At 32.5% G+C, this 24,466-nt stretch overlaps 1 protein-coding gene across 6 annotated transcripts in view; it reads right to left on the bottom strand.

Moving 5' to 3' along the window:
* LOC128674606 (uncharacterized) overlaps positions 1 to 24,466 on the bottom strand; it is a 91,979-nt gene that overhangs the window by 26,306 nt on the left and 41,207 nt on the right. For 4 of the 6 annotated variants that reach the window (XR_008405182.2, XM_053753296.2, XM_053753293.2 and 1 more), the window contains exon 2: positions 3,473 to 3,506. The exons of the other annotated variants lie outside the window; for them this stretch is intronic. The gene's annotated coding sequence lies outside the window, so the exon portion shown is untranslated. The remainder of the gene's footprint in view (positions 1 to 3,472; positions 3,507 to 24,466) is intronic. 6 annotated transcript variants of the gene reach the window in all.

Raw genomic sequence — 24,466 nt, forward strand, 5'->3', positions numbered from 1 at the left:
CCGTACCCGCGGGCACTGTTGCCCCTCTATTACCACAAGAGATGGGCAAAAAGACTGGCCACAATTATCTATTTTTTAATGTCCAATTTCAGCCCCTTTTATACCTAAAAGACCGGTTATACACTATGGGCTAATAGTGCCTAAAACTTTAGCGGATTCGTCATACATTGCCGATTTTGATTAGGTTTAATAAACAAACTACACAAAGTTCAATCATTCATACAAACTACACAATGTTCAATCATTCGCGTCGGCATCTGTCTGAGTTCGGCGATAGTGTGTATCCGACATTGGGATGATATTAAAAGGCCCGACTTTTACCCATTACTGAAACGACCACTGAATTTATACTGTCGATCATCTATTATGTCCATTGACTTAATGCAATCCCACTTATGATATTGAAAATAGATGGCGCTTTTGAATGACAGCGGTGTATGATTGATGGGATGGGACCATTCGGTTCGTTTTCATGTACCAGAAGATTCATACTATGTTAAATTAAATATATTAGGACAAATCACACAGATTGAGTTAGCCCCAAAGTAAGTTCGAGACTTGTGTTATGGGATACTAACTCAACGATACTATATTTTATTTTAAAAAAACATGTATAAATAAATGTCCAAGACCCAGGCCAATCAGAAAAATATCATTTTCCATCATGACCCGACCGGGATCGAACCCAGGACCTATCGGTTCACAGGCAAACACTTGACCACTGCGCCACCGAGGTCGTCGTATGTACTATGATAATAAAGAATTTATTCCAAGATAATAAAAAACGTACAATTATATTTCCAATAATAAAAAAATTTCGATAATTAGACATGTAGTATTAATTAATTAGTCCACACACGCTACCGCAGGGTTTCACACAAAGTTTTCCCACATATTTTTTTAATGATTGTAAAAATATTCATTACTCAGCCAACTCGACGATAATTTTGTTTATTGTTTTAAAAAATAAAATAGACAGTGATTCTAACCTAAACCGTCGGGTCTGCTGTTATCACACAGATAAAATAAACATTTTTTTAAGTATCTTACACCTCGAAACCAACATCTGTTGTTTTGTCTGTTTGTCATAATATAAATTATACTTTCCAGGAATAACACATGTTGTTATAGGATGTAAAATTATATTGCTTAACGGTGTATATTTATTTTTAATGATATAGATACAATATACTGTTTTGTACACAGCAAATAATCTTGTACTGGTTACATGAATTATACATATATACATCTATCGAAGTCATTGTAGATTAGTGCAAAATGGAAATACATTTGGAGTAGGTTCGTAAATACGATGATACGGAATTGTTAATCAACCAGTCGAAAATCTTTATATAGCGTTGCACTGTTGTCGTACCTAATAATGTTGCCATGATAAAGTACCTATGCCATACAATTGATTAATCAATAATCGATTACATGATATACTCTAACAAGACTCTTAGCTGTTTGATACAATGCAACGTTGTTTATATTGATCGTTAAAATATTTCTTAACTTAATGTAGAAAATAATCAAATAGACGAAAACATAATCAGTCAAATAAATACAGAAAATTAATCTCATGTAACTCAGAAATTAGATTTCTTTTCTTAAAATTTCGTTTGAAAATGGAATTGCATTTTTAGATATCAACGGAGTTGGGATATTTTAACGCTCAACTTTCCGGTTGGACTGTCAAAACAGACTTAAGCCGCACTTGACAGGCTTTCCAGCCAGCATTACTACGCTTAATACTGGCCTTTGTGATATTGCCTTAGTTTATCGAGTAAATCCTATGCTGAATAGTTTCACTACAGTTAAGTAAATTATTTAAATTGACAACGATATCATTTTATATTTAATTCAAAACAACAAACTACTAATCGATAATCGATATTTATTAGTTAATGAGTTATTAAGCGATGGTACTATAATTATTAATAATACTATTTTATATACTGTAATCTATCCACTTGTATTCATAAATTATTCAGTAGTAGTATTTAGTCAATTTTCTATGAAGACACATTCTGTTAATGTAAAAATGATTTAACAAGGCACGTCTTAACAATTATCAAATTGTGTGACTTTAGCACAAGATAAAAAAAATCTGAAAATTCCAAATCCAAATTGATTCAGCCAACTAAGTCCAACTGAACTCTGAAACGAGTGACTTAGGCCCAAAGCGCCAGATTACCGGTAATCTTGGAGCGCTGTGCGCAGACACGCGCCTCGCTCCGGCCACATTAAACCCACATTAGCTCTCCATCGATTACCACTTGTGACGTTTTGGTGAGGTTATCTCAAAAGGTACGTTTGACTCGAATGTGGATGAAATAAAATTGCCTCTTATCTTTACCGTTGTATTTAGTGCGCAGCAAAATGGGTGTGTAGTCTACACACCCATTTTTTGGGGATAAAAAGGTTCTGTGTCAGTAGTTTTTGTTTGAAGAAGTTCTGTTCCTTTCACATGTGCTATAACTTGAGTAAAACAATAAAAAGTTAAATACGATTTAAAAAGACAAGTCACCTTTATCGCTCTATTTAGCGAAATATCGTAATTTAACTTCTCTATATAACATGACAAATAAGAACGTAACTAGTTAATCATAGGCTTAGTGTACACGTGTGATGGCCTATGAAAACAGATTTAGGGCGCACTTGACGGGCGTCGTATTCTCAGCACAAAGCTATGAAAGCAGCTTAGTCCACAGAAGGGGATTATGCTACTCGTATAATCTGTGGCACAGTGGTTGACGTACGCCCAAGTCTGCTCGCTCGTTTGTCTATGGCAAATACACTCCAGTTTTTTGAGAATCCCAACGTGTGGTTTGTTCTAAATTTAAAATCACCTTTGAATAGCTTTAGCCTTAAACCTATACTAGGATCATTTTCAACAAAAAAAAAAACTGCAAATAACAATTGAATTAAGAATTATCACTGGTAGGTATGTCAATCAGATTTTTTCTTATTTTACATTGCGACGACGAATACAAGAGATTTGCATCATATTTCTATATTGTTTAAGATTTATGAACAGTGAAAGAAGACAGCATGATAAATGTAAAGAGTGTATCATAATTAATTGTGTGAACTAGGCTTTATGTGAGCCACAATCTCCATTCATATCTACGTAATGACACGTTTGAGTTACTAAGTGTGAGTAAACATGCTTGGTTACGCTTATAAAACGTATTTAAAAAGGGATTATAATTTTCCCTCTAATATTTTCGTACAATTTTTTATGAAACTAGCTGTTGCATGCGGTTTCGTCCACGCTAGAAAAGTGACCAATGTCACTTCCCATTGTTCCGTTTTAGCGTAAAAGAAGGATAAACAAACAAATACATACACTTTCACGTATATAAAATTAGCATGGAAGTATATAGCCGTCAGGTTATGGACGTTGTAAGTAACTAGTAATAGGTGTTGTAACTATAATTATATATTGAGACCAATATAATGTAATTACCTTACGACATTTTCAAGCAGTTGTAGTTTTCGTCCTGTAACAAAAAATATATGACATTAAAATCACAATATTAAATTATTTTTAAATCAAACACCTATTAAATTCTTATTCCAAACTAAATTTCTTGAGAACAACTCTAAAGGAGGTTTCATATTATTTAGCGTTTTTAACATTGTTCTGCTATTTGGTGCAAAAAAATGTCTAGCATCAAGCCCACCTATTAACCCACCTTTAGTTGTGTGATAAAATTAAATAAAGATTACTGATTGTGTAAATAATATGTATAATCTAGATAAAATAGATATATTTATATTATTATAATTTATATATTGATATTATGATAAATCATAGACTGTAACAATGCAGCTGTATCTAAATACGAAGATTTAAAGTTGGTTGGAAATGGTCCATTTTCAAAAAGTATGAAATAGTCATTAAATCAAAATATTGGCAACTAGCCTATTGTAGATATTGACGTTTATATTCTATTTTCGATTTTTCAAAATTAAAAATAATATACATATAAAAAGGAAGCAACTACTTAGATATGTGCATAACAATAGGATCATAAAATAAATTGTATTAAGCCTGTGGACAATGTTGCATTGGTCAGTACCCACGGCCAGTTGAGTGTCAATAAAAATGCTATAAAAATAACAAGTGCATTCGTCAATGCGACAGGGAAGGCGTGCCCCGAGCATTGTGACGATCACTGCGGTTACAGAATGAAGGAGTTTGCATTTTGAACATGTTTAATCGATTAGTAGTTTGTAGCTTTGAGAATTTTAACAGTAGATATTTTAAGTGTCTGTGGTGGTAGATTTCTTAGTAAATATTGATTTTGATTTTAGTATTTAAGATATCTGTACGCGATAAACTCAAAAACTGCCGGACGGATTTTTCTACAGTTTAATTCCTGAGAAAGGTTTAGGTTTATTATTTATCATGGTATCGAACGAAGCCGACCCAGGGCGTTAGGTTTGGATATATTTTTTTTTAAATCGTTATAAAGAAGATTTTGTCAAATTATCTATATATAAATTATACATTATCAAACACTTACAACGGTACAACGGCAAAGCAATTTATAAATTGTATCTCTTTTTATCTCTGACCTAAGACCGTGAGTCACTCAGTATTCACTTGGTCACTTGCAGTGACCAAATTAGTCGATAATGGTGCCTACATGCGGGCTATTGACTTCTTAGGGTTGCTATTCACGTCCAAGCTACAATTATAGAAAATATACAATTAAAAACAATTGCATTTCTTTTCTTATGTTGTAAAAATATCATTTCAACTTCATTAGCGGGCGATAATGATAAAAGTTTATAGACATTTGAGAGAATTACTTTAAAGCTAGTGAAAACAAATAAAATCTTAAGCGAGCCATGTCATGGACTAAAATATATAATTTAAAATACCTGTCATATTAGAGAGAGACAGACAAGTACCTCCTTATTGTATAGTCAACATCAAGTTACCCTGCATGAACATGTATGGCGCGGTAATGGGGGTAATAGTTTGCAATGAATTTGGCTAGGTTAATGTACTTTTGACTGTACCTATGGAATACATTCGAGGCGTGACTATAGCAAATATAACAATTACTTATTATCAATAACTTTCTTGTATGTAGACGAGCAGTAGACAGCAGTGAGTAGACAACATCTTAGGAATACTGCTATATAGACGTAGTCGGAAACCGGAAAGTACATACTTAAATATTCAAACAACATTTTCCGGTGTCACGCCAGCCCTGCTTACAATGCGCGTCAAATATTTCTCAATATAAACACTTAGGGAAGTCAATTGGGCAGTTGCGACACGCACCGTCTATTGTAAATACAGAATGTGTGCACCTGGGTTATATGAAATCCACTTTTTTATGAATACGAATAGACAACGGCAAATCAATATACTCATATTAATTGCAAAGTCACCGTTGTTTTCATAGTATAGAGATAGTGAACAGTAACTTAAACTTTCTAAAATTCAAATTCAAATCATTTATTCCGAAATTAGACCTTCACAGGCACTTTTTCGCGTCAATTTTTATATTTATAGTTATTTCTCACAAACTACTAACATTTCGGAACGACCACTGCTGAGAAGAAATGCCGAAAGAAACTCATTTGAATAGTGTTGGTCCCTATCATGCCAGATCGGCTTACCATTATTGTTTCTTACAATGTTTTTTTTAAATAATATATATAGAAGCACATAATGCACATAGTCAAAAGGTATATCAAAACAGGTTATGATTATGATGATATTCTACTGAGTTGAATATACTTAAGATTACCTACTTAGGGTATGTTGTTATACTTTAACCTGCGCAGAAATACGCGAAGTACCTACACTATTTTGTCTAAATGAAACATAACGGCAAAGTTGACTGTTGCGATTCACCCTTAAAATTTATCAGATGAGGGAAGAATTAATGTGCCTTTTTGAAGCCGTTAGTTATTACTCATTTAGATTAAGTCATAACATATATGTAGGCTTTATATATATTAGTTTTTTTATTATATTTTGTTCTTTATTCGTTTTAAATGCAAAATATATATTTTACATTTCTGTATACCCATACATATTAAATAAACTAAAGTGTTGCGTAAAGCGACCTAGAAAGCAACTGGAATAAAATTTAGTTTTTCGTGCATTTCGAAGAGAGAGAGAAGAAAGAGATAGATAATACTTACTAAGAAAGTAAGTAGAAATATGGTGCTTATGTGATTTTTTTTTCCAGCAGACCCATGAAACGGGAGTTCAAAAGAGAGGCAGACAAGGGTATTACAGAAAAATATAAAATGAAAAATAAGATTAAGTTAAATAAAACCTTAGTTACTCATAGATTTCTTATCAGCATTAAAAATGGAGGCTTTTTCTCACGTATGGCATGAACAGCGCCGTCGAGTGGATTACACCCACACGCTGTAGACTTTAATCGCTCATTGAGATTACAATTATGTGGACGAATATGTATGAGACGTTGTGGTATGTTCTCTCCGGTGCTTTGAAATTAAAGCTGTTCTAAATTCAAATAACATTTGGAATAAAATTTATTTATTTTGCTGTTGATTTCAAAATTTTGAAATTAAAGCATTTTGGAACATTTTTTGACGTTAATTTCCAAAGATACATTAAGTAACTGTCCTTTAATGATCGTATTCATTATGGCTTGGTTTATAGCAAATACGTGGAATAAAACACACATCATAACCACTGGACTGTTAGTACGAATGCGTTATAAAAAGCCTCTTCTATATAATAGAAGCGGTGGTGGTGTAATGGTTAAGACGCCCGCCTTTGGATCGAAAGGTCCCAGGTTCGAATCCTACTCGTGCCACATGAGTTTGTATACCAATCTGACTTATGTATAGTAGTTTTCATCGTCCACCACTTGCTTCCGGTGAAGGAAAACATCGTGAGGAAACTTGCACACTGGTTGATTCTTATTAAATGTCTTATTAAATCCATTGTAATGGCAAACCACTCCATTAATAATGCCAAGAAAGTTGTTGTGTGTGTGTCATTCCACGTAACAACCACGACCCTCAGCCATGAGGAATATGACTCATATTCGAAGAATATAATATAAAAATACATTTAAATGTAGGTTATAAGAACCAAAGTAGACCAAGTAGGAACACACCAATGGCATCACACCATTGGTTCAGAATGGGATTAATGTTGAAAGAAATAGTTTAAATTACCATTGAGGTGACTAAACTGTGTTGTGTGTGATAGATCGCCTATAAAAACTATTTTAAGCTGGGATTATACAAATCACTTTTGCTCCGGTGAGTTTACTAAGGAATCACATTACCAATATCTATCTCGATAAAAGTAATAACAGACTATATTCAGTTTGGTAAACTTTCTTTACAAAATTACATTATAAAGTTAGTCAAGTCAGTGCAAGTGATTTTTATCTCATAAAAAGCAGGCGAAGCGAGCGGTGGTGGTTCAGTGGTTAAGACCTTCCGCCTGTGATCGAAAAGTCCCAGGTTCGTATGTATTTGTGCCACAAGAGTTTGTATACCAATCTGACTCATGTATAGTAGTTTTCATAGACCACCACTTGCTTCCGATGAAGGAAAACATGGTGAGGAAACCTGCACTCTGGTTGACACGTACAAGTCATGTCAGATGGCTTTAGCCGACTTCAATCTAACACCAGTGTTAATAACAACACATACGATATGAAGATGATCTCATATTTTAGTTTTAAATCTGTGCTTGACATCGAACAATTACAAATACTTTCTAAAATATACCAGATACATAGATCCTTTCAGAATGGCTATTGTTAATATCAGTGACAACTTACAGAGGTTCTAATAATAGGAAGAACCGAATTGAACCGTTAGTTCCCATTAATCATAAGAGAACAGGCTTCAGGCGCAGATCTTCGCACAAAAGGGTCTGGTCATAGATGAGTTACGCCCTGTATTTCACCCAGTTTGTTCCCAAAAAGCCCGTGCATAAACCCACCTGTTAGTTGGGCTAGTCCCGGACTGTTTAGGAAGAAATTGGGAAAATACTGGACGCAAAACCATTGATTGGCTCCGGCTACAATGTGGACCAACTGAAGGGCCAACAATGAAGGGAAATGCCTGCCAACGAAGATCTTAAATGACACTGTTACCAACCGAATCGGAATAATTATACTGTCGTTTGTGTATATGAATGGTTTGATATTCAATCTGTAGCTGTGATTTCTAGATATTCAGTCACAAAGACAAGTGTTATTTCTACGAAAAAATTGCAGTATTTAAAATTCACTATTTTAAAATTTGAGTCAAATACCACATTTGGTCGAAATCAAAATCAAATCATTTATTCAGAGATTAGGCCTTCACAGGCACTTTTTCACGTCATATTCTAAATTAAATGATGTTTACCAAAGTTACAAACTACTAGCATTTCGGAACAACCACTGCTGAGAAGAATTGCCGAAAGAAACTCATTCAAACAGTGTTAGTCCCTAGTATGCCAGAAGAGCTTACCATTTTTTAAATATTAATTTATGTATAATTTTTTATCAGTAATATGACAATGTAAGTACAGAATAAAGTACATGGTCAAAAGGTATACTGAAACATATTATGAAGATGATTCTGTTTCGAAATGAATGTTTCATTGATAAATAATACAGACATAAATAACAAGCAGAGCTATTATACGTTAATTCTATGATATATTATGATAAAGTAATTCCTAACAATAATCGTTAATTCTCAGGTGCTAATGTTTAAGCTATAATAAATACTTACAAAGATCGTTATCATAGTATTTACAAAACGCTATAATTTAGCTAAATGGTCTTTGTTTATAACAAAGCTTTTAAGTAAATACAAGAATATATAAAACATGTATCGTCTAACATAAAGTATAAATAAACATTGTCGAAACGACAGCGGCGCGCAGGTTGCACTTAACGTCAAAGTTGACAGTTTAAAACCATTTAAGATTTTTTCGCATTCAAAAAAATTCATATGTTAAAACACATACGTGTTTTAAAGCCTTTTTAATGATTGTTATATTTGAGTTAGTCGTTGTGAGTCCGAGCACAATATATCAGAGTGCGTGACAAAAATCAGTAACGCCATTTTTATTTCAATTATGGCCGAAAGGTATAAAAGTAAATCTTACTGCGTCTTAAGAAAGTCACTACCTACAGTTATAATGATGTTGAGTGATTTTTTTATGAGTAGAAAGTTATAAATCGAGCCATATAAATTCAACAGTGTAAATTAAAATGTTACAAAACACATATATTATCATTTCTTTCATACTGGTTATTTTATCCCTACAATATTATTTCGAAGAATATTTTTAAAGAGAGCGTATTGTACTAGACTAGGACTTAAGTAATAGGAAATTTCTCATGATCCTTTCGATCTAAACTATCTTTTAATGAATTACGGTTCTTCATCGTCACAACGCATGTTCTTTGTACTATCTCTAGTGCGATTTTTATTTACCTAGATCGGTAGTGCGATTTTATTAACGGTTAGCCGTTAATTTCGTAGATCTCGGTATAAATACATTTAATAAAATATATTAATTTTCTAATATAGTGTCTTAACAAAATATGTTTCGAAATATTTTTATCATGTGACGTGAGTCTCACTGTTTTCATTTCGATTTATGCTATTCAAAAAATATAACATAAGGAAATTATGTATATTTTTCAGTTTAATCCAGTTTTCGTTCAATTATGTATGTATTACTATTTTAGAATATTAATACTAAGTACTACCAATATCAATATTAAAACACTAGTAACCATCAAAGCTGCAGACATGTTTATAAGCTCAATAAAAGCTTATTTTTATGCTAAACTCTTTTAACGACTCGTCTCGCCTACTTGGCTTTATGACAATTTTTATATCAGTTAAAACCTCAAAGAAAAGCTCGAGAGATAGCTTGTTAAGAAGCTTATAGCGCGAAACGATCGTCGATCTAATAGATAAATACATAATGTACAAAAAAACAATTTATTCTTGTCTATCAGTGTTCTTAGAAAGTTCATGAGAAGGTATAGTTTTTATTAAACAACGTACTAGAAATAATGTAGATAAATGATTAATAAATTAATTAATTATTTTCAATCGATTTTTGTCATTATGCATCCCCGTCCCTATTTCAAAACTGTCACAAACACTGTACAAGTGGTAAGGCGTATTACAATGTCCACCAATAAGGAGTGACCTCATTTTGAGAAGTGGATGCCTCGAGCCAATAATAAAACCTGAGTCACATCACAGCCCTTCGTCGAGAGCCCTTTACCTTGATGATGAAACAAAACGAAACAAAAAACGCATATTACCCTCTTCTGTTCGAGAGATCATAAAGGCTTGGCATGAAATAAAAAATAAGTACAAAAATAAACCTTATACTGAAATCACCTTTGTTTATTAATCTTTGACGGCTTTTGATATGGTAGATATAATGGTAATCTCGAAGTCTGGATCTTTCTTTTTTTTATTTAATGTTGCGCAGCTAATAGCGCTCGTCGACCCAGAAATTATTTTATTCCGTTCTAAGCAAGCATTGTTAAATTAAATTGATATTTAAATATGAAATAAAACGACTGGCCTAAAATAGTGTTACAATAGAAATAATTTAATTAATTGTACAGAAATGTACATATAGGATACATCTTTTATACCTATGTATACAAATCCAATATATAAAATATCACACTACATTCCGGTCAGTTCTCAAATTTGAATGACAATGTTGTATTTTATTTCGCGTTCCACCAGCATCTGATGAAAAAGAAAGTACAAATACAAAACAAATAATCATTGTCGTTTATTCCGTGCAATGTGTTATAAAAAAATATGGGAATCAGGCTCCTTCCAGTAGACAGAGCTATGGAAATATTGCATAATATAAAAATGGTAGGCTTGTCAAATTCCTAATTCAAATGCGTAAAGGAACAAATGAACTTAGGCCATACAATCGACATATAAATGCGTTTCCCACAGGATCAAACGTAACAGATTTAAAATATTCCGTGTAAGCATCGGCTCTCAAGGAAAAATGTGTATCCAATTTGTCACACAACTCACGTCGCGTACAATTTGAGTTGGATACGAGGAGTGCTGGTTTCGGGCATATGTTACTGTAAAAGCTTCGACGGTAAAGAATTCCGAGTTTCCCAACATCCTCCAATTTTTAATAATGTGACATGAATATTGGATTCACTATATCCATACCGTATAATGATTTAGATTTCTTTTTGTAGTTTTTCAGCTTCCATTTATAACTAGCGACCCGCCCCAGCTTCGCACGGGAACAACCATAATAAAAATAAAACATATTTACTCCTGAAAGTTTCATCTATCTCTGTGCTTAATTTCATCAAAATGAGTCCAGTAGTTCTTGAGTTTATTCATTACAAATAAAGAAAAAAATATATTTTCTCTTTATAGTAATCTTTTTAACATTTTTTTGGAATAATATAAAAATTAATTAGGATACTAGGCAAATATGCTTGAGTAGGCTTGGCAACCCTACATTCATGAGATCTTTGGCTCTGACGAAGACTTGGCCAAACAATATTGAATAGTCTCTCAGCTTGTTGTGTTATTAAGCATAATAACACAAGCTGAGAACCTATTCAAAATACATTTTACTTACTATTCTCACCGCAGGAAGCGCCCACAGTGAGAATAGATAGTGAAGTGTATTTTGTTAACTGTGTTAGCGATTACACGGAATAATTGCACGCAGCTTGTCGGCTTTTCATGACGTGGAATTTAAACTCAAGAAACAATTAGTAATATATAGAGAAGAGTTCACATGTATAAATAATATAATCTAATATTGTAAATGCGAAAGTGTGTCTGTCTGTTCCGCTTTGACGGCTAAACCGTTGCAACGATTTGGTATGTATGTAGTTAAAGACCACCGTTCAAACTTGGACTACTTTTTTTCAAGTCAACCCACAAAATACTATTGGAGGGTGAAAGTTTGCATGAAACTCATGTCTGTTTCGCTTTCGCACAAGTTAATAAAATAATTTGAGTTCACAAAAATATCACATTAGAAACATGAGTACATACAAATTAGTGTTTATAATTTAGTAGATTTTTAGTTTCAATTTTTAAACTTGGTCTTGGGGATCTTTATGGTGAAACATGTAGAATAAAGTTCTTCTTTTAACACCACATTGTAAAAAAAATTAAACTCATGTTTTTGCAAATAAAATCTTTGTCTAATTTAACTTACTTTTTTTATTATTATTACAATGTTATTTAAATTAGTGTTAAATGATTGACATGTTTTATCAACGGTGGGTATGCAAAAATATTTTTGCTTACCCATTTAGTTTCATCATGATAAAATATCACAGTATAAAATTTTGTCAAGTTTGTTTATTGCGAATCTCTGTAGACTAATCTTGACGTCTCGCGGCGATACTAACCGTCTTTACACTGACAGTAATTGTTTTATATTAAGAGTTTATTCAAGAAAATGTCCCGAAACAAATTATAATTTACGCCCCCCTAGGCGGAGGTGGGTGTTTTAAATTAGGGGTCAACTGTGTACCCTGCGAAGGGCACTTAGATGGAGTAAAGAGGAAATGAAGTTATTCACTGAATAAACTGCATTCAGCGTTTTCTTTGATGTCGGGAAATGCGTTTTTTTTTGTGAATACACAAATGACGGAGGCAGTTAGGCTAATGAAGTTAAACATTTAGGAAACTTTAAAAGGTATTTACAAATGTATTTATATGAGTATAATATTTTAGAGTATTTAAGCTACTTACTACTAACATTTTATATGTGTAAATTTGAGTCACTTTGAAATGATCTCGATTAAATTTTGATACAAAGGTAGAATAAACCTGGAATAGCCCGAAGGGTACTTATTATCCCAGAATACTGCTATTCCTCTTCACTATCATAATTATATTATTCGAACATGTGTTATTGAATACAAATTGTCGCTACTCTGCAGTTTAGCGATATGTGACTGAGTTTACACCAAATGTACCTACTCAAATATTTCGACTGTCTAATGATAAATATTTAAAATTAATATTATTCACTTTTAAAAAAAATTAAAACGTCACTTTATATAGTCAGTGCACTGAATTAAAAATAAAACATAAAAATATACTTCATAAATAAATTCAAATTTGGAATATTAGTATAACATTAGGGCGCCTCTACACAAGAGGTTTGGTTACAAGCGATGGACGCGATACGAACAAAACGTTTCCTGCTTGCGACGACCCAGTGCACAAGCTAATTATGATCTACATTCAGCCAATGTTAGATTGAAAGCAGATTAGCTATGATTAACTGCCCGCTGTTCACTTTAGTGATAGGAAACACTAGGTTTTTGACTTGATTAGGCCGTGTCGACGACATTTTCGGGTATTAATTTGATCATTTAGAGCTGCCTTGTAAATGAAAAATCTAATAAAAATAAATTAGGTACTTCCTAATTAAATGAAATATAATGGCAAATATGTATTAGTAAATATTTTAACTGTATTGAACTGTACTAGTAATAACTAGCTAGGATGAAACATTTTACTTTTTTAATCAGCATAATTATTATTGTAAATCATCTTCGAATTCTACATAAGTAATATAATTATATTATGATAATCTATCTTAAAATTAACACCATATCGAATAACCACCAAAATTGTTTGCTTCAGCTCTTTTTACATGTGTTCACAAAAGTACAAAATAATCCTACCAAATTCGAAGACGTTGTAAAACACGTCTGGACTATTAATCCCTATCGCAAAGTACTCAAGGCGCGTCACTCCTGAATCAGGATTACTTCCCAGCGAAGGCTGCCTTCTCAGCTGTTCTATTCGCTTTACATATTCGTTTAACCCCCGCATTAAGGCCCGATGATTAATGAACCAACCCCTACGGCCTCCAGCCCCTTTTTCGCTCATAAATAAACAGAAGCCAAAATTATAACGGTAGTCGTAATTTTGTAAGTCTAACCGCGTAATATCAGACTATTCGTCACAAGTAATAACGTTATTTTTGTCAGCGTTATTTGATTGCACAAAATCTGTTCAGTTTTGTAAAAAATGGTAGGCGTTTAGTAAAATATTAAGTAAGAATATGAATATACATAGAGAACTAATGTCTTATCAAATCTTTATAAATTACCTAGAAACAAATGTAGAATATCGTATTTCTATTTACTAATTATTGAAAACTGCAAAAGTATGTCAGTCTTTCCGTTTTCACGTCTAAACCACTGGACCAATTTTAATAAAAATTTGGAATAGATATAGTTAACGAAGAGTCAAGCATAAACATAGGCCATCACGGGTAGAGCTGTGGGCAACAGCTAGTAACTAAAGGTATACTTTTGTTTCTTAGGCATTCCTAGGTCTATTAGTAGAACCAAATAGGAAATATATTTCCTAGATATTATGATATCTAACTGTTGTAATTCATTTGATCAAACCGCATTCCTGACCTACTACGTCATGATCAGTGTTGTGCCAATAAAATATGGTAAGCTGAGACGTACACAATTAGAATGAGCTACACTCTTATGCGTCTCGTATAAGAATTGTTTGTTTGTTTGGTTACGGCGAACTTATCTCATGAAGGGATATCTCCGGCAAGCGAAAAAAAAAATACTTAAAATTAAAACAGAGTGATGAGGCACCCCATAAAAATAAATACATTTAAAACTGAAACTATTTTAAAATGGATTTTGAAAATTCTAAACTTCAAAATACTACTAATTTAGGAAAAACGAAATTCCTAACGAATGAACGATATTCACGCAGATGAATTCGCTGAGAAGGTGAAATTATATGTATGTAAATATCTAGAAATAAATGACGAAAATAAATAAGAAAAACACAAAAATTATAATAAAAATACACCTAGATTACATTTACTTTACTATAACATTTTCTACTGAATACGTCTCATTTGCCTTAATTTTCAACAGATCTTATGTACTTAGTTAGAATCAAAAATATAAAACTACAAAATAAATATAAAAATAAGAAAAATTACCTTGCACAAACCCGTGTAATCATATTTATCGTGGAAAGAAATATTTACTCGCTGTAAATAGGCCTTTATTTTAACCACACTCCGGCATTAATACCCATTCATATCGCGTGCATTCTAAGCGTAAGCATTTGTAACCAAAAGCTTTTCCTCCGTCCCTGTCAGCCAGCAAATTGAATTCAATATATCATGCAATACAACAGTTCAATGACCTTATATTTTGATACGACGTTTAGTTAGCTGATGATAGTAACGATTGATGTGCTCACAGTTTGCGGCGGCCTGTTTTAATCATTACTCATTTCAAATTTCGAAATTATATACTTGATAGTAATTTTATCTTTTTATGATTTGTAAAGTTCATTTTTGGCCAGAGCTGTTATTCATAGCCTCTTTGATGTCAAAATAATTTCGCGTTTATCATAATATGCTTTTATTTATTTACAAATATTTTATTTATTTCCTTTTTGACAAAAACATAAGGTGCTTTACAATATTTTAAACTGCTTAGCAATTTAACGGCAACCTGGTCTATTTATTTAATTAACTGCTGCTATATTTGAGGATTAAAATTGATTTCGAATCTGATTTTAAGTCTTTCAATATTATTAAGAACTAACATCAAATTTTATGTCCGCCTTCAGCACCCAGAACGTAATTAAATCGCTTTTGTTCTCTGTAATAAAACGAATGCACGGACGAATACGATAATTTTGCTCTTTTTAATTAAATTGAATCTCATAAGGAGATGTGAGTATCCATTTTAAATACTGTTTTATGGCGTTTTATAATATGACTATTTCTTATTGTTTATTCCCATTGCTACTGAGCAGAAGTATCTTTTTTTGCTAGTATTACACTTATATTACCTACCCAGGACAACCTCTCATGACTTTTGATGGATATAAATACTAGCTTGTAATACGGTTTTTGACTAAACATCTTAGTAAAAACTCAACTTGAAAGAGAACGCTAATAGAGACTCTTCTAATGCATTACCCAACTGCCGGCAAAAGGAAGTAGTTCACATTATGTCTATGTGACACTTAACCGCAACATTGAGGTCTAATGGGTGCAGGCCCTTAACACATTCATAAAAACGCAACTTTCGAAAATGTATTAGCCATTTTTACAACTATGTACTTTGTTTTATTTTATATTTGAAAAATTGAAGTGAAAACTTCTTTAGCAGCGTTGTGCATTTTTTGTGATGGGTAAAAAATGTTAAACTCGAGTCAGGACACGTGATTGATCTAAAATTCGTAAGACATCTAAAATGCACAACGTTAATATTCAAGTTTTCACTTCTGCCGGTACTCCCAGAGTGCAACCCGTTTTTTTTTTAAATTAAAATGGGAAAAGGGTTAGCGGATGAAGATGTATTTTATTAGGTCCATAAAATATATGCAATTAAATATATGTTGTTATTACAAATTACAATAAACATCTTAATGATCACATTATAAAACTATGTCCTTAACTATAATAACTGGTGGCTGTCATGAGATACCACGAAGATGTATGCATTGTAAATCTACAGTGTGTAAGTTAGGTATCTGTCGATTCATATTATAAAGCTTTAAAATATACTAAATAAATATATAAAAAATGAAACAGCAACATTTCTTAGTGAGACATGTGTGAAAAAGTATACGTACAAAACGTACAAAATTGAAGTGAAGAGTGACGAGCTATATTTCCGGAATGCCTGACAGTAGCGGCGTTTGAAACGCTCTCAGATATCATCAGACGAGATCTAGTGTGTAGTAAAAGGTACAATATCTCAAACAAAATGGCGTACTTTATGTTGTCTGTAAAATGAAACATTACTGCAAGTCTTGAAATTTAATAATTCTACCGTAGTTGTAGTCGTATTTAAATGTGAAAATATATGCTTAATGATTAATGGATTATACTTGGATGTTTGGTGTATGTACTTTATTATGAATTTTCCGCAACTGTTATTGAATATTGAATGCGTGTTTTGTTATACAAAAGTGAAAATTATGTAAACGAAATTACACGTAATAATGTGAATTAAAAACTATATTCGTGTGGGACAATGATCGAGACACAACAGAAGTTTTATTCTTATAACAGCTACTTATACCAGTAGGTATACTCTGTCCTGAAAAATGTTAGGCTAATAGAGCTAGATGATACAATTCAACTAATCGATTATAATTACCTTAACGATGATTGACAGCGAACCCGAGGAGATCAAATATCAATGATATGTTTAATTGGTCGAAAGTGTTTTATGTAACTGTTGGTTTCACAATAAGAAGTCATTAGACGCTAGGGAGCTACTTAATGGACCATAAAACAACCTATAAATTAAACTTAATCGTGACGAATTGGAGTGACATAAGGGTGTACACATACAAGTAACAAAATAACCGGGTGGTCCCATAAACATCGGCATTTACACTCAGATAAATAGGAAGCTAAAAGGTTAGAATAAAAATTAAGATACTGCTGGCATCTTCAAATGGGCAAACTAAATAAAACCGTCGTAAAAACGTATCTGTTATCAAAGTCACCTTAATGTGGGTGACATAAAAATTTGAGATAAAGAGTTCAGTCATATTTTAATGCTTTTAACACATTTGTCCATCAAATTAAAAACCACTTTACCTCCATTGAGTTAAGATACAAATTAACAAAATGAAAATTTTCCTTGTCTCGTTTTGATAAAAATCCCACGGGTATAAGATGAAACATCAAAGTACAAAAGGTAAAATATTAAAGTACGTACCTAGATTGATTAGCATTTTATTAATTCCCCTGACAATACGGTTCGATTAGACGTCAGATGAGTTTTAGGAATATTTTATGCGGGAAACGAATGATTTCTTTTCAAACAACGAAGCTCTAGGTACGTTATTAACTGAAGCGGTGGTGGTGTAACGGTTAAGACGCTCGCCTATAAACAGAAAGGTCGCAGGTTCAAATCCTACTCATGCTACATGAGTTTGTATGCAGTTAAACCCACTCCATGAATAGTGCCGAAAAGTCGTGTGTGTTTCATTCCACCGATCACGACCTTCAGCCATGAGGAATACTACTATGAAGAAGATACGTTACTGAATTGAATAGAAAATGAACAACAGAAAATCAATTAAACTTGAAAATATTTAGAAAATGTGTAGAAAACATTTCGCCGAGGTTTAATAGAATCACCAATCAAGTTGATTCGTGTAGAGGATCTCAATCCCGGCAAAACCCTTCATTAAACTTATCTCAGTCGGATCTAAGCCTGAATCCATGTAAAATAATCGATTTCGGGAAGAGAAACCGCGTAGGACAAAGTGCGGTCACGAATTTACATATAAATTCGGGATTATTTTAATTTAAAACGCATTTGGAAAGTTTATTTACATATATATGAGGCTCTACGATTTCTTTGTCGCGCCCTACTAATATAGCAGTTCAGTGAAGCATGAGTAATGTTTTGTGTGGTGACCGCTGTGCGGAGATTATGATGTGTACAGTCAACTGCGCGTAAAGTCGCCCTGAATGACCTGCATGTGCCTGTAATAATTAGAGTATTGACGATGGCTTTCAGTAAGGTCCATGTGATGTTCACCGTACATATGAAAAAAGGCATACGCTAGAGACAATATCGTTAACTTTGTATTGAATCGTTTTTGTAATTGGAATTCAGTGAAGATGCAGAAATATTATTTACTCATATAACCTTGAATCCACATAAACACACTTCCGAAATGTAAAAAAATGTTAGATATTTAAAATAATATTTATTAAATATGCTAAAGTGGTCAACAAAAATAATTCCAATTATTCAAACGGTCATTAATATGGTATGCTCATTAAAGCCCCACAAAAAATAAAGCTAGTTTCCATAACAGCTCCGTCGAAACATTGTGGTGAGCACTTTGTGAAATTAAGTAATTCGTCAAGTGTGTACTGCGCCTATGTTTGCTTGCTCAGGGTGTGGAGTCATTAGCACCGCTCATTAAACAGATTTTCATAATGGAATTGAAGTGTTTATTGCACTTGCAACTGTGTTTTGATTGTGTTTGAATTAGATTATCTTTGTAGTTTCGCTCACGTAGAATATGCACTATATACATAGCCTACCTACTTATAGTATTAATATATGTAGTGATAAAGTATAATTTCGAACAATTTTAGAGCATATTTATATATTATTTAAAAACTTTATTGCACAAAATTACAAAAAAAGTAAGTTCCTATAAAAGGTGTACTTAGCGCCAATAATAAATTGTTAACTGTCAAACATTGTCATATTGTCTATTAGTCATATTGCCTATGTAAGCTCTGGTATTATTAAATTATTTTAAGTATTTGTACCTCTTAAAAGGTAACATCTTATTTAATCCTATACAAAACACATGCCAAAGTTTACCACACTATTTCGATCAAGTGTTAAAAAGACGACCAACCATAAAGGTTAACTTCAAAGGACATTAATTAGGGTTTTAATCCTGCTGTAGTATTAAATCAGACGTTTTGTGAAAGCGAGATGTGAATAGTTTCGTTCTTGTTGTGGGCATTGGTCGTAAATACTTCAACGAGCGAACACATGCGCTTGAGACAAATAGTCTCATATAAGATGTATGTGCGCCGCCACGTTGTTGTGTTTTCTTTTGGTCTGCTGGTTTAGTCCTGATATATTTGTTTATTTATTTACCCTCTATTATTTATCTATTTAACTTCGTTACAATAAAGAATTAAGAAGTGGACTTTTTTTAAAACTTAGGCTTTTTGGATCATTCTCGCTAGTACTATGGAGGAGGGATCTTTATCGAATCCATATTTTTGAACAATTAATTTGTATGAAAAATGATATGATTAATGCAAAATTTACTTTAATAAATGGAAGTATGTTTTCATTTAAATGCATGTTTTGTATACTTTTTCTACGGCTTTCTGGTTTATCCTTTTGGTCATGTAGCACTTTATAAGTATCATATTTTTCATAGTAGACTTTAAATTACTGCACCTCAATTTAAAATACTATTTACGATCCTTTATAAAGCTAAACGAAATTTTGGCCATACTTATATTTTTTGTTATTTTGTTCTACATATAAGCATAACTTTTCCAAAAAAGATAAAATTAAAGCATACAACTGATTGAACCTATACAATTAAATCTAGTTTTATTTCTGGGCCAGTGATAGAGGCAAAGGGAATAAACCTTGTCACTATGAGCACACATTGGCTACGTTTCCAAGTTCCGACGACTGAAATAACAATGGCTGCCGCTGAAGAGTTTTAAGGAACGGAAACGACCCACCATACATCAACTTTGCACGCTGCCCGACAAATAACAGCTGTTGGATCACGTATTAACTTTTTGGACAATATTAATAGGATTTAATCATGTACAACAAATTCCTGTGATGCCTTTGATCTGAGTGTGGTGTTTGGTTACTAAATGGTATCTCTTACTTTATTACTTTGTCATTTTTTTCTGAGGCCAGTAATTTTACCTTATTTTTGAATAAACTTTTTATTTAAGACTGGCCAGTATTTTTACAAACGAATGATGGCAAATATTTTTCTCTAAATACAGATAAAATAATCTCGTCTTCTTTGAAATCGAACAAGTTCATTACAATTTTATTCACCACAGCAAATGATAAACAAAGTTGGCCAAGTCAATATAACGGAGAAATTAATCTGAGGGCAAAAGAGGTGGCACTTGCAAGTTATTTTTTGTATAAAGTGATTACGGCACAGAAATATACGAATACATTTTTATATCAAAAATATTCTACATAAAAAATAATTAATTATGTGATAATTTTTACAAGAACTCTAATATTTCGTACTTCAATTATATTAAATACAAATACGAAAGTATAAATATATTTGTATTTAAAATTTGTAAAGGCTAGTACTATAAAGTGTTTTGTGTGTATTAAATTATCTTACAACTAGTAAGATATAATCGTACTTCTCGTGGCAAAGTGTTGTGTTCATTATTGTGGACTGAAACACACGATGACTTCATAATGGAGTTGAATGTTTGATGAAAAAGTTATAGTGAGATTTACTCCTTATATATCTGACTACCTTATATACAATATAAAAAATAAGAAAAAAAACGCCAATACACTTATACGCTGGCTGACAGACGAGAATTTCGTACCTAAGGTCCGTGCACACCGCAGTAGAGATTGTATATTTGTATTCTCGTTATATTGTGCCTGTGGGGAAGTGAGGCGGCATGACCTCACAATCAAATGTCAAACAAAGTTTTATCAGAACGAAGTTGACAAATAAATCCGTCCCGCCGCAACTTTTCTCATAGTCTACACAAGACGTGATTTGGCCACAACAACTAATATACAACATCAGAGTGTCCTGTTAGTGTCTTATGGTTAAACTACATAAAAAAGTTGTACATTTAGAGGCCGCACCGATTTGTAATGTATCTACTAGTATCTTCTCCAGCCTGTAAGTCAAAACTCAATTTTACATTAATTACGGTTAAAAGTAAAAATATAATTTATTATTTGGAGCCCATAGAAATTGGGGTCCTTAACGGGAGGGATCACAATGGAGAGCCTCAAAGAATTCAATGTATCACAGACAAGTTTGTAAAAATATCTTTGGATGTTTCCAATGACAGCAAATTTTATACACGGCGACATTCTGGTTGGTATTTATTTGTGAAAAGTAGATAACTTTATCAAGCTCTTAGCGGTGTTCCTAATGACGTGCTGAGTTGAGAAATACGGTTATTTGCTGTATCTGATTTTTGATTAGGTTACAGTTAATAAGAAGTTGATGAAAAGAATTAGTAGTAGTTATTTACGTATATAACATAAATTACGTATATTTTAATTTTAATTCCTGTCAAGTGTGTCAAGCCTAATTGTGATCTAGAATACAATTTCTAAAAATGTCTGCACTATTGTTACTAAAGGGTATTAATTCCTAGTGCTAGATAATTCATACTAATATATTATATATGGGATAATTTTGTGGACTTGATTGCATCCCAGCTTAGTTTCTTGCCTGTTTTAGGTACGCATAAGAATAAATACAGGAGGTTCGTATCAACCATAAAGATTTATGAAGACGTGCCTTTAGGATCAACAAGAAACTCGTTACCGCGGATCTCCTGTAATAACAATATCTTATGTTAGAACGGTATGCTTAACTGATTAATGGTTTAGTTAATTATTGCTTCCGTTCATAAGAATAGGCACAGCTGCGTCAAGAGTGCTTCTAGAACAATAATTTACGGGTAGTCTGAAATAACACAAATTGGCGCCATTGTTATTCCAATAATAATTCGAATTCTGATTTCAAATTAACATTGTTTTGTCTATGAGCTAAATAACAGAATAGCTTTTCAGTAGTAAAATGATATTTTTGCTAATTGGATTTATACGAGTGTAATAACAGTTCTTTGTTTATTAAAATAGATTAAATGTAAATGTTTAACAGCTCAATGCCCTTGCAAGTATCAATCAAAATGCACTAATTGATGTCGCCATTGTTGATGTATGCAAATTGAAAAATAATTAATAGAGACTGCGTTTCATTAACGTAGCTTTATGCATTACAATAAAAACACGCATATAACTAAATGATAGATCAAAATAATGGTTTCAAATCATCAAACTACACTGGATATCAAAATTTTAGGTCATTACATTGAATACATATATAATTAGTATGAACATTTATCAGGACAAAGGGCTATTGTTACTTATTGTTTCATTTTCATCGAACACAAACAAATTAGATTTAACAAAGATAGCAATTACTTAAAACATGTCCACGAATCACAAATTTTCCACTTATCTTCTACTACTTACTCTCTTCTTCTTTACTTTTTGTAACTTATTTAAAAAATGTAAAATATATTTTAGTGTGCAATTCAGGTGATATCGACGTTATATTTTTCGCGGAGCGCATGTACTGCGTTCTGACGTATGATTTAACCCTAGCTCACATGGGCACATACTCGATCAAAATGGTCTTTTTCTAAACCATCTAATTCAGTCCTATGTCAATCTTAACTTGGACTTAAACTGGGTGATTTTTAATAGCCCTATTTCGGCCATTCAGTGGTGTATTCCCGCACCAGGAGCACCGAGATTGAGAACGAATTAGTATGTCCCCCCCTCATACAAATCTCTTAAAAAAATCATGAGCCTTAACTAATATTTATCATAGATATGTATAATTAAATGACACAATCAGAAAGTACAATTGACATTACAGTATGTTGCAATAGACGTAGGTACTTCTGTTTCAAACGAAGTCGTAGTTATAAAGTTTATTAATTCTTTTGGTAAATTATTGTACGTTAATACATTTTTCATAGTAGGTTAATGATTTATTTACATGATCGCGGGCGTCTACCACGTCTCGACGGAATGCCTGGAGCTCGGAACTTGACAAATCGTCAGGCGTTATTTCTGTACTAATTAGACATACGGTAGGCGTCACCTTCAGATATAAGTCTGTTTATTCATTTAGAAAAATGTCTTTCAGTGAAGTGGGAAATACTATATTCCTGTTTGACGAAGTATATACTTAACTCGTAAAAGAAGAATAGAGTATTTTTGGGTGTGTGCAAAATGTCCAAATCTGAAAACTTTGTGACTCTATTCTACCTGTTTGATCTTCACAGTTCTATAAACTTATTGGTGAAATAAGATAACTAACTATTATATTTCATGATTATGAACGATATTTTTTCTTTGTGGCATAATTGTATTTTTTTTTAATATTAATAAGTCACCCACTTCATTGATTCTTTTTAGAGTGTGTTATTGCTAACACTGGTGATTGTATTCAACTTGCCTGTAGATACTGGTTTTATTAACCGCAGACTAAATCTACTGTGTAATAGTGATGTTAAGCTAAAAATGTGAAATAGAAAAATCTCACGTTTTTATTCCTAGAGACGGCACCAAAACACACCATACCTGTAAAAATAAGAATTAACTATAAGTACACAATTAATATTATAATCAAATTATTATCATTTTCATTATTGAGCATTCAAACATCCATACCCCATGCATAATAAGAAATAATCAGGCAGACTATCGGTCATAGAATCACACCTGAATCTTCAAAAAAGATTATTTTTTACATGGATCTGAAGGCTACGGGCATCACATAAAATGATGATACCAAACACACGCGAGGATGAAACACGAGGAATATAAAAATACCGGGCAAAGTCTCGCTCCGCCAATACAATAATATCCTACACAAATATACTTTCCTACATTAAATTAAATGCAATAAAATGTAAGTAAGTCAATAAAATAATGTGTTAATTCCGAATATCGATGATTAATATGTTTCACTCGAATGAAACTGCTCGATTACAAAAGGTTACATCGGAATCGAATTGCTTAATTTTATATGCACCGATGATTATTATCAACCTGATATTTAAACCAATGAAATAAGCACACATACGATTTTCATT

The sequence above is a fragment of the Plodia interpunctella genome, chromosome 13 (assembly GCF_027563975.2).
Source record: "Plodia interpunctella isolate USDA-ARS_2022_Savannah chromosome 13, ilPloInte3.2, whole genome shotgun sequence".
Lineage (NCBI taxonomy): Eukaryota > Metazoa > Arthropoda > Insecta > Lepidoptera > Pyralidae > Plodia > Plodia interpunctella.